This window comes from Octopus bimaculoides, chromosome 3, assembly GCF_001194135.2.
Source record: "Octopus bimaculoides isolate UCB-OBI-ISO-001 chromosome 3, ASM119413v2, whole genome shotgun sequence".
Taxonomy (NCBI): Eukaryota; Metazoa; Mollusca; class Cephalopoda; order Octopoda; family Octopodidae; genus Octopus; species Octopus bimaculoides.
The window spans coordinates 93295671-93308110 of NC_068983.1; positions in this window are offsets into that span (position 1 = coordinate 93295671).

Consider the following 12440-nt stretch of genomic DNA (forward strand, 5'->3'; position numbering starts at 1 on the left):
AATTCTGAAAATATATCAGTCAGTTCCATTTATTTATTATTGTCCTTGAATCAAACTTACTTTATTTCCATTTTCTGGCCAAGAAGCTATGTCAGTTAATTGACACAAAAGTCACTAATTTTTACTAGATTACTGAAGATAGACAATGTCAGGTTACATAAGTGTTTGTTTAGAAATCTCATCGAAATATAATATTCTTGTCCTTTAAGGTCATGTATGTTCTGAGTAGATTAGTTGCTTATTCATTAGTTTTTCAAGATAGGATTGAATCATCATTTTTGTACCTTTGTTAAAGAAAAATGAGAAAAATAAATAAAGTTCAAACTAGAAAAAAACATACTCATTAATGAAGGTTGACACAGAATGAGCTGAGTGGAGAGTGATCCAGAACAAATAAAATTCTCATCAGAAAACCAAGATGAAACATAGGTGAGTTAATGAATATATTCTCACTTTGCAACTAACAATTTTTATTCAGTCATTATTAAACCAACCAATCAGCTAAATCATAACTGGGGCTAAGGAGAAAGGTTAAAAAAGTAAAACGTGGCATTTTATGATATTAAATTAGACCTTTGATTGAACCCAATCAACCATATTTTGATTGATTTCATCTTGATCAATAATTGGCTTAGATGCTTAAAAGACCTGTTTTAGTTTGTTCTACTTTTTTACCTCTGATACTTATAATTCATTTTACATGTCCTTCTGCAATATTATTATACCAACATCTTTATCATTATTTTAGTATGTCCACTTGATTGTAATGCCGGAAAATTTGGGATAGTTATGGAAAACTGAATGGAAGGAACTATGTTATCAAAAGTTCTTTTCAATTATTTCATTTAAAGGAATTTAGACGTTTTTTTAAGAATTCATCATTATCATCATTTAATATCCATTTTCCAAGGTAGCATAGGTTGGACGGTTTGACTGGATCTGATGGAGATCAAGAACTGCATTATGCTCCAGTGTCTGTTCTGGCATAGTTTCTACTTTATAGCATGTACTGGGTGCTTTTTCACATCAACCAGCACTTATAAGGTTGACATGCACCCTCGAGGAGGGAAGATAACTTTATACTAGGAAAATAAGGAATAGAGAGGGATAAAGAATGAGGGAAAAAGACCAGAGTAAAACCAGTTTCTTACTCTAGAGGAATTATATGACAACTCACATTTTCTTTATTCTAATTTTTAGAAGTGTAGCTTGCTAGCAATACTGACAATTAGCAATCACAAAACTACTGCTGCAAAATTGGAAATAAAAATTGAGATGCTATACATTAGGCTACACTTTTTTGAATGGGCAGAGAAGAGGCATAGGTAGAGGTAGTATGTAGCCTGCTATCTGCTAATTCAGAGGAACAAAACCCATTATAATAGTGGCAGAAGTGACAGCATGAAGAAACAACAAATATAACATAGTATATTGATGAGTTAGTCTTTTCACAACTGCTGAATTGCCATTTTGGATGAAGTCTAGACTGTTCCTATGTAGTTAAGTTAGAGTATTACTCCCAGATATGGAAGTAATATGGACCATACTTGTGATTTTTATAGGATCCGTATCTGATCAGAACTGAAATATTTTCTTGCTCTGAAAGGAACTCTAGTTTTTTGGGTGCAGAGTGAATAATTTAATAGATCACCTTCTATGGTATTCACAAATGAAGATCATCTGAGATTGAGACACCTCACATATGTTGTGATTTTTTAGAGTTTGGGGTTGTGTGTCATTCATATAATGGGGAAGTATGATGAGTTGTGATTGATACTCTTGAAAGAAACCTGACTGTCATGTTTCTGTATAAGGATGTTTACAAGCTGTCTTTGATAGAAGCTGTGCAAGGCTAGTATGATGTGATTAAGTTTTTTTTGTAGATGACACTTGTATGCAAATGTTAGATTAAAACAGTATTATTTACATGTGTATGTGTGTGTGTTGTGTGTGTGTGTGTGTGTGTGTGTGTGTGTGTGTGTGTGTGTGTGTGTGTGTGTGTGTTTAAAGACATTATTAAAAACAATAAAGAGAATGGGAGATATAAGTGAACCAGGAGGTACACTATAAGTTACAAAGTGTGGGACAGAGAGAACTTTATTGGCACATACTCTGATGGAATGGTCTGACAAAAAGCTTTACATCCAAGATATTAGAGATTAATGGAGCTGAGAGTCATGCAACTAATGCAAAGGGTTTTTGTACTGGTCATAGTCTAATGCTTTGCTGATATCAAGAGCAATAACATTAGTTTCAAGGAATTCTCTAGAGTAAGGGAACACTGACAAATAATGTAGAAGAACAAGTCCACAGAAACTGTACCAGTCACCTGTACAGTTCTATAGAGTTATTGCTATCAGAAACCTGTCATTTTATATCAGTGCATTCGTTAATGACCAAGCAGCAAAGATGAAACAGTGAATTTATGTTGATACCATACCAAGTAAAAAACATCGAAATATTCTTTATATTTTGCTTTAGGTGCACCTTGAGTTTGACATCTTAAACTACCTGGCTACCAAGGACCTTAATTGCAATTTCTTAGCCTGTCAGTATTTCTGGCCAAATCTCCTTCAAAGTTCATCCTATTATCTTTAATGTTGTTAAATATCCTGGATAAATTAGTTCTGGATATAATATGCTAGAAAAGAAAACAGAATAATCATGCCCTGAATGCTTATTGATCATTGAAAATTCAACAAATGTCAAAAAAAAAAACACAGTCAAACACTGCATGTGGATGAAATCTGATGGTGACAACCATGCATGAATCCTCAAGTCACTTTACTGTCTTAAGAATGCAAAAGATACATTGGATACTCTTGTTATAGATAATCTCTAGAAGGACATGATGGTTAGGCTGAAATGCCTTTGATCAGAGGTTTGCTTGAACAGAGTTGATCTGGATTTAAACAGCAATAACATCAATGACAAGTAAAACTTGACATCAAATAACTAAACATAGAAATAAAGAAAAGCAGAAAACTGGCAAATATCTATATCTGACATAAAATAGAAAATAATTAGCCACAACAACAACAGCCCAATTGCTCCCACTGCCATAAAAACTTCTTCCTACAACATACTTGCACTTATACCCACAATAAGCAAACATTCTTATTAGACTTTTCTATGGGAGTGACTGACAAAGAGAATAAGAAGGCAAAGAGAAAAATATACACCTTTCACTTTCACCATGAATTTGACCACGTCCTTCTGCTAGACACCCAAGGTGCAATAGGAAAATTCAAAAGTTCAAAAGATTCAGAGCCTGACAGAAACACAATTGCATCTACAACATGGCAGACATCAACACTGCTAAGTCCCTAGAATGGAAATTGAGTTAACTCCTTAGAATTCTAAAACCCATGTGAAGTAGCATCACGCAAACACATCACTCTTCTATGTGCACACTCAAACATTTATGAAACATCTTTGATATCACTAACCCAAGTAGTCTCCTCTCTGATTCATCGCATGGATTTAGACCATTGTACTCAACCAACATGAACCTCACACAGAAAGTGTATGTTAGTTCCAAAATAATAAAAAAAAGTCCACATGCATCATTTAAAATATAACCAAGATCATCAAAACTTGCCACTTTTTTTTTTCTGCTACCCACTTATATATCAAAGATTCAAGACCTTCAGAAACAAAATGCCAACTATCTCTCAGGTCAATAAGCTTATAAACCGTACAAAAGCAATGTATCCAGAATTAACAAATTCCCCAAAATTGCACTAAAAGGATTCATACCCTCACCCAGTCTTTTTAATCAGCACTTATACAACCTCCCCACAGTACTTGAATGCATACATGTAATGTCAGAAGCAGATGACATCTCAGACATATCCTCCCACCATTCTACAAATATAGCTGCACAAATATTCCAAACCTGCATCACTTACCTAAAACCTGCCTTTAAAACAACAAATTCAGTAGCACAACAACTGATGTAATGTAGCATCTACCAAATCTACTTTTCTTACCAGCAACACCAGAAAATATCAGATACAACCACTCACTCAGATAATGATAACAGACATACCACACACAAATACACACACTCACACATGCAAAGAAACCAAAGATAATAGGTGTTGCATAAAACACCTCCACAACATTCATAGTACACATAGAAGATATAGTGAAGAACGAGAAGACAATGCACAAACATAGAGCATTCATAGTTACAACATTTCAGCAACAAGAAAAGTGTGTGTGTGTGTGCAATGCTCTAGTTCATATTAAGCTCATCTCATACATGACTTACACCACCAGCCTCAAATACTTTTAGCTCACTTGTAATGAAACAATTCAAATTTACTTTTCTATCAGAACACTATTATCTCTAGAACCCCTGACTAAATGCTCTCCAGTATTAGTTCTCAAACCTATTTTACACTACCTTAAATCGATGTTGAATATATGAGCCAAAACCTTAATATGAAAGGTTATCTAATCATAAATAGTGAGTCTTATCAGTCTTTCAAAACCAAAAGATTTTCATATTTATAATTTTTTGACTCGGTTTTATATCAAGTTATATTCAAATGTGAAATATTGTAATCAGTCTTTTATCCAAAATTTACAGTAAATCTACTCATGGCATCTAGATTGTGGACCTTGATACTCTCTTGATATGAAAGAATTTTTATATGTCTAGCTTTTTGGCATTGTCTCACAATATCCTTGGCAAAGACACTTAACTTTAAGTGGTTCATCTAACTATAAATAGGGACCTTGAGGCAGGGCCAGCTCAAGGTATCAGCAACTCAGGCAGTTGCCCAAGGTGCCATATGCTAGGGGGCGTCAAGATGGGCATGACAAAGACAAGGAAATTTCCATGACCATCAGTTTGTACACGCTGAAGTTCAGCTTGCCTGGGACGCCAGTTACCCTAGGGCTGACCCTGCCTTGAGGAGGTATAGATTACCACTTCAAGCAGAAAGAGCACTCTTTAATTGACTACTGTTTTTATTATTTTGCAGTACTCAAGGCAATGAGCTGACAAAATGCTTAGTGGCATCTCTTCCCACTCCTTACATGGTAACCTCAAATCCCACCGAGGCCAAATTTGTATTTTGTCTTTTTTTTAGTCTATAAAATAAAGTACCAGTCAAGTACTGGGATTGGTGCGATTGACTTGTTTCCCCACTCCTCATTATTGCTGGTCTTGTGCCAGAATTAGTCATAGCAGGAGCTGAAGCTCTTGCAATAACTCTAGTTAGAGATAGATGGATTATACCCTCTGATTTACCTGAGATATATGAAAATAAAAACTTCAGGGTTAATTCACTGACTCAATAGGTCTGGGACATTGTATAGAATTATTAGTAAGGAGAATGTTAGAAGAGACAAGAACCAGCAGTTGATAATGACTGATTATCCCTTGGTAAAAGAAATCTGTGTAAAAGACAAATATTTCATATTGTTCATTTTATTTAACACACATTAAGAGCATTGGCAAAATTGTTAAAGTGTCAAACAAAACACCTTGCAGAATTTCTTCTGGCTCTTAACATTCTGAATTCAAATCTCACTGAGGTCAACTTTGCCTCTCATCCTTATTTTGGGCGAGAGGAGGGGGTCAATAAACTGAAGTACCAATTAACTACTGAGCTATCAATTAACCCCTCCCACTCCCAGTTTCAGGTGTTGTACCTAGTTTAGAAATATATATTGTTAAATTCTCTCTCTTTTATTCTATTCTAACTCTGAATAGTATGAAATTCTTTTGTCACTCACCTTCTACAGGCTTATTGCTACTACACATCATTTATGATATAAAATTATTGTTTCCCAGGAAAATTACTTTAATTAATGTATTACAAAGCAATTAAGTGGCTATTCTGTTATGTGTATATGATTACTAATTTGATTTACTGATTAGTAATCATAACTTTACAACAAAAATACAATAAAGGATATTAAATTGGAAAACTCATATCAATAGACAGGTGTAAATATAACTGGTCTATAAAAAGAAATGGCCATCAAATTAACCATTTATTTCTTACCAGCATGGTAATATTCATGTAGAAATATTGATGGTGAAAGCAACGATGAAAATTTATAAAAGAAAATAAAACAGATACCTCCTTACCAGGAAGCCATAAATTAAAAGTTAATTTTTTTATTCTAATAAAGCTGTTTATTTTTGAATCCATAATTTTCTTTTTATAAAATACTTCATTTAGTTTATGAAGTCAGTTATTGATATATAATTGCTTCTAGATTCTTACAAAAGGCTAGAAAATATTGGCTATTACAGAAAATTGCTTCATGGGGAAAGAAACTCATGAATTCAATTCCTGATAAAAATACCTGGTGTGATTATCAAATTATACATTACTGAAGCAATTTTCAAATTATCATAAAATTGGGATAGGGAATATGATACGTTTCCTAATAAAATTTAATCGGATTTAAAGAACAAAAATTAAGATAATTATTATACTCTCTCAGATTCTTCAAAAAACTCATTTCAAAATGATGCAATAATGCTCTTTTAAATAGCCAATTTTCAACTCTAATATTTTCATTGGAATCTAACTGAAGATAAGTGCTTGGTAAATATTTTTAATATAACCACTTGAGGAAATAACTTCAAAGTATTATTCTATGATAAATTGTCAGAACTGATACAGTATTCAGTGAAATGTTCTTACAAAATTAAAAAAATTCTCAAAGTAAACAGCTTTGTGTATGGGGAATTTAAAAGGTCAAGATAAAATTTTTGCATTATGCCACATATAATGTGAAATACTTTAAATAACAATTATAAAACATTGAAATCATAAAATAAACATGTCATATTATGAAAAGGTCTGAATATCAATTGAGACAAAGAATAATAACTATGTAAACAAAGAATATTGGTTCAGTCCCAGCTTACATGTGGTTATAATTTTAATGTTTAGTATGAAAGCCTATTAAAAACAAAAATTTATGTGTTTATTGTTGATGTTACATAAGAGTTCTTTTGTTCTTTTGCCAGTTTCTATCCTTTGACTATGTTCATACTGGGGTACTACTTTCAGTAGTATGTGTTATGGTTCTTATTCAGACAGATAGTCATTTTATCGATCTCTTTTTATAACACATATACACACACACAGACAGGCAGGCATTCAGACAGATAGACAGTCAGGCAGACAGACAGACAGATAGATCACTTTATTGGGTCTACTCAGTTCACTCTGTAAATTGATTATTTGATGAACTGAGAAAATGTAGGATCAAGAAAACCCTTTAGTTTTATCTTACTGAAGACAAGACAACCTTCATAGTGCTGGTGCCACAAATAAATACTACCAGAACACTCTGTAAAGTAACTGGTGTTAAGAAGGGCATCTAGCTGTAGAAACCATCCCAAAATAAAGGTATAAGATGTGACCCTAACCTTAACCCTATCTTATAAGAGCAATAACTTCAGATATGAAGTGACCTGGATTGATATAACCAATCCAGTTAATGCCAGCATAGAAGTGGATGTAAAGTGATGCTGCCGGTTATCTTTTACTTTCAGTCATTTGACTGTGACCATACTGGGGCATTGCCTTGAAGATCTGTTAGTCAAATGAATTGACCCCAGTACATATTTCTTTTAATGCCTGGTGCTTATTCTATTGGTCTCTTTTGCTGAACCATTAAATTATGGGGGACATAGGCATGCCAACACTGGTTGTCAAGCAGTGGAAGGACACACACACACACACACACACACACACATAATGGGCTTCTTTCAGTTTTCATCTACCAAATCCATTCACAAAGACTTGCTTGGCCCAAGGTTATACTATAAGACATATGCCCAAGGAGTCATGCAATGCGACTGAACCTGAAACCATGTGGTTGGGCAGCAAGCTTCTTACCATACAGCCACACCTGTGTCTGTACATGTGTAAAAGGCTTCTGCACAGTTACTAGATTTCACTCATAAGATATTTGGTCCACCCAAGAACAAATGACATGATAGAAGATACTTGACGAATGGAATTGAACCTGGAAAACACAATTGCAAAGCAGACTTCTGGACCACTTAGCTTTACCTGCATCTAGGCAGTTTTAAAATGCTATGTATTCCAGTCTTAGTAATAAAAAGTAGGGTGAGTTTTATTATTTAGTTACCATTTACTTAAAAAGAAGCAAGTGGTGTAAAGTAACTTGCTCAAAAACTGAATACATTGCTTATAGTTGAATGTAATTGTATTCTGGCTGTTACCAGCTGCTAATGTTTGCTTCTCAGTTTCTATCAAACTATCACATGTTCATGTTTGAAGATAATAATATTTATAATGATGATGATGATGGTATATGTTAATGTACATATACATATATATATGTGTGTGCACGTATGTGTGCGTATATATATATATATATATATATATATATATATGGATAGATACATATATTGTATTTGTACATTTGTGTTGCTAACAAAGAATCATGTACTGAATGCATGTGGTACAGAGCTATATTTTATTAAGGTTGACTATTGTTAACTTCAGAACAATAGTCAATGCAAGCATATATGTGTATATATGTGCACATGTGTGTGTATGTATGTGTGTATCCATACTATCAGCACATATCTCTATTCCATGCTATTCCAAGTAACTATTTCACCACTTTTGTGAGATCAAATATGATATGACTACAAATTGTTTTATTTACTTTCCAAAACATTTCTTTCTATCGTTCTAAGTTTGAATGGGTTGGTTGCTCCTACAAATTTAGATAAATTTTTGAATAGGTATTGCAATGCTTTCATAAACTAATTGTACTAGCTCTAACATAAATTAGTCAACTGTGAACAGAAAGACCAATGGGAAAACATGAAGTGATGGTGAAATATCTGATGATAAATTGCTTTTGGTGATTGCTTTATGTTGCTCTGGGGATAATTTAATTGGGAAGGAATTCAACTTAACATTTCGTAGGGGAATTGACAGGAAGTTTTGTCTTCTTTGATAAGATTTGTGTGTGAAACCTTCAAACTTATATTTTGTGTAGTGAAATGACATTGTGTAATACTTCAATATCTTAAGAGTTGTGAACTATCAGATATCTCCCTTGAGATAGGAATGAAGTATAACTGTTAGTTTGTTACATCACACTATCAAATTAGATTATCAAAAGTGCTGAGTTGAAAGAGGATATTAAATTTAATAATGCATCTGTCTTTGATTATAATGCAATTATTATTAACTTGCACCAGCAGCTTTTCAGTTTGCATTGTGTATATGCTCTGCTGGTTTCAAATTTCCACATTATTGACTTCAGAAATATAAGGGAAGATAGATGTTTGAATGTAACACTATGATTGAATATAAATGTTGCAGATTACTAGAGCTGAAGATTGTGTGTGTGTGTGTGTGTGTGTGTGTGTGTGTGTGTGTGTGTGTGCGTGTGTGTGTGCATGTGTGTGTGTGTAATGCCATAATAAAAAAGAAAAAACAATAACATCCCAAAGAAATTAATTTTTTGCTTTTTATGTAAAAATCTGTTGGATAAATGAAATACAGGTGAGTTCCATTCCTAGTGTTTCTTATTTTCATTATTGTTATTTTTCAGCCCTGGGTCAGTCCTGATTGAGCAGATGTATGACCAAAAGCTTTTTGATCATAACTACCATCATGTTTTCAGAAATGGAATATTTAAGATTTCTTTATTCAATGTGTCCTTCCTTTTTGTTCTCTTTGTGCTTTGCAAACTCGGCTACTATTTCTTGTAGGCTGAACAGCCACTTAAAGGTTTCTTTGCTCTTCTTTCTAAGTCATTCTCTTCACTGTCTTGGGTTGGCATCTCTTTGCATGGAATAAGTCATCTTGCCAAATTGATAAAATTACTATTGTCATAATTTTATGTAACTATTGGGTCATCCCATAATGCTTTTTCTTTCATTTGCATGAACTAAAAGTCAGAGGGGTATGGGATAAACTACCTGCATCGATTTACTATAAAAGCAGGTATTAATTTTACCTTGTCTTTACTCTTAATGCAAGTTTTGAAGAGTGCAGTTCAATTTTAATAGTTATTTTTTCAAAGATATAATGGGAGTGACAAAGGAGCATATTTGCTTTATGAGTTCAATAAAGGTAACCATACAATGGAAAGTGTGAGGAATATTAATGCAGTATATGGGGATCAGACAATAAGCATAAGTCAGTGTCAACAATGGTTCCAGAAATTCCAAGCCGGAAACTACAGCCTAGAAGATGAGCCTTGTCCTGGAAAATCTGTAGAGCTCGATGAGGACGTCCTGCAAACCCTGGTGGAACAAAATCCTATCATAACTAGCAGAGAAGCTTGGATTTGGTCATTAAACCATTCATCGATATCTGCATGACATTGGAAAAGTCAACAAATTGGGTCAATGGGTTCCTTATGTACTTTCCGAGTCTAATCATGCGCAGAGAGTGAATGTGTGCTTTTCTTTGCTGTCATGTCTCATGAATGAATCTTTCTTCAATTGAATAGTGATTGGTGATGAGAAATGGATTCTCTATAAAAATGTTAAGTGCTGAAGACAGTGGGTAGGGAAAAAAGAAACACTGGCACCCCAGACTAAAGGTCTTCACCCATGTAAGGTGTTGTCTGTTTGGTGAGATATGAAAGGTTTAGTCTACTTTGAACTTTTAAACCCAAACCAAACAATAAAAATAGAGATCTACTGCGAGTAGCTTGAGCGGCTTAAGTCAGCGCTAGAAGAAAAACGACCATCTTTGGTTTCAAGATAAAAGGTGTTCTTCCATCAGGATAATGCTCAGCCACATACAGTGAGGATGACATTCCAAAGGCTGGAGCAGTTTGAATGGAAAACGATGCCTCACCCACCATATTTACCAGACATTTCCTCATCTGATTATCATTTATTCTGCAGTCTTTAAAATCATTTGGATGGAGAAAATATAAATTCTGTAGACAAGGTCAGAACAGTAGTGGAGGAGTATTTTTTGTCACGGAGACGTGAATTTTGGAAGAGGGGCCTTACAAGTTTACCAGATAGGTGGAAAATAGGGAAGAATATATTTTAGAGTAAAAAAGAACTTTGTTTATCTTAATTTTGAAAAATAAAAGAAGTATAAAAAAGCTGTGTTATTTATGGGATGATCCAATACTTACTTCCATGTATATTTTGTCTTATGCATTTCCATCTTATTATCCATGATACATTCATTCACCCAGTCTCATCAGTTGGTCCAAAATAACTTAAATCATACTCTCTTATTCTTTGATAAAAAAACACATCCTTTTCTTTGCCTTAACCTTTTAGCGTTCAGATTTCTTTGTCAAATGTATTGTTTATTTATTCACATTGTTTTGAATTAATCATGCATTATCTTGTAGCTTGGCGGTCTCAATGGTATATTTATATATTGAATGACATTATAGGGTAGGTGTGAGAGGTTGGATCTGGTCAGTTTTTGCATAAAACAGGTAGAACATCTGGGTCCAAATATCACCAGATTAAATGCTAATGGGTTAATTTCATATCTCTTGTTCCTGGTTATATCTATTTATTTTCCTGTCTGTTTGTCTATCTGTCTGTCCACCTACTAACTGCTCCCTCCCACTCCAGAAAGTCCACCTTACTGATTGGCATTTCCCTAACACACTCTGGCCTTTAGCGTAGAGTTGTGTTGTCTCTTAACCCTGCTTCTTATTACGTGGCTTAACCTTATAACACCTCTTCTCAGGCTCAGCTAACTTACCTGTCTCTCTTCTTTTAAGACCCATTTTGTGACTTCCTCACATCTCCTGCACTTATCACTTTACTCAGCCCTTAGCCTCTAGAACATCATCCCTTAAGAATATCCTCTCTGTTTATATTTTTCCTACAAGGATCAATTTGGATTATTCAAGTAAACATCAACTGCATTGAAACCACCAGTTTTGAAGAGTGATCAAAAGCCATGGGTACAGCTTTTTCTTCCAGATTAAACTATTAAAGAAAACAGAAAGAGAGAGAGGGAGAGAGAGACTGTATGTGTTTGTACTTCTAACAATTATAGTCATTAATATCTGGAAGAAATGAAGGTGGAAAGCTGGCAGAATTGTTACCATGTAGTAGTGGCATTTTGTCTGTCTTTACATTCTGATTCAAATTCCATCGAGGTCGACTTTGCCTTTCATCTTTTGGGGTCAATGAAATAAGCACTACTTGATCTCTGGAGTCATGTAATTGACTTACCCCTTCCCCTCAAACTTGAGCTGACAGAACTATTAGCACATCAGGTAAAATGCTTATTGACATTTCTTCTGGCATTGTGTTCTGAGTTCAAATTCCATCAAGCTCCACTTTGTCTTTCATCATTTTGGGGTCAATAAAGGATGTACCTGTTGAGCAATGGGTTCAATGTAATTGGCTAGCTCCCTCCCTCAATATTTCAGGCTTTGTGCCTATATGTAGTATAAAGAAGCATCTGTAA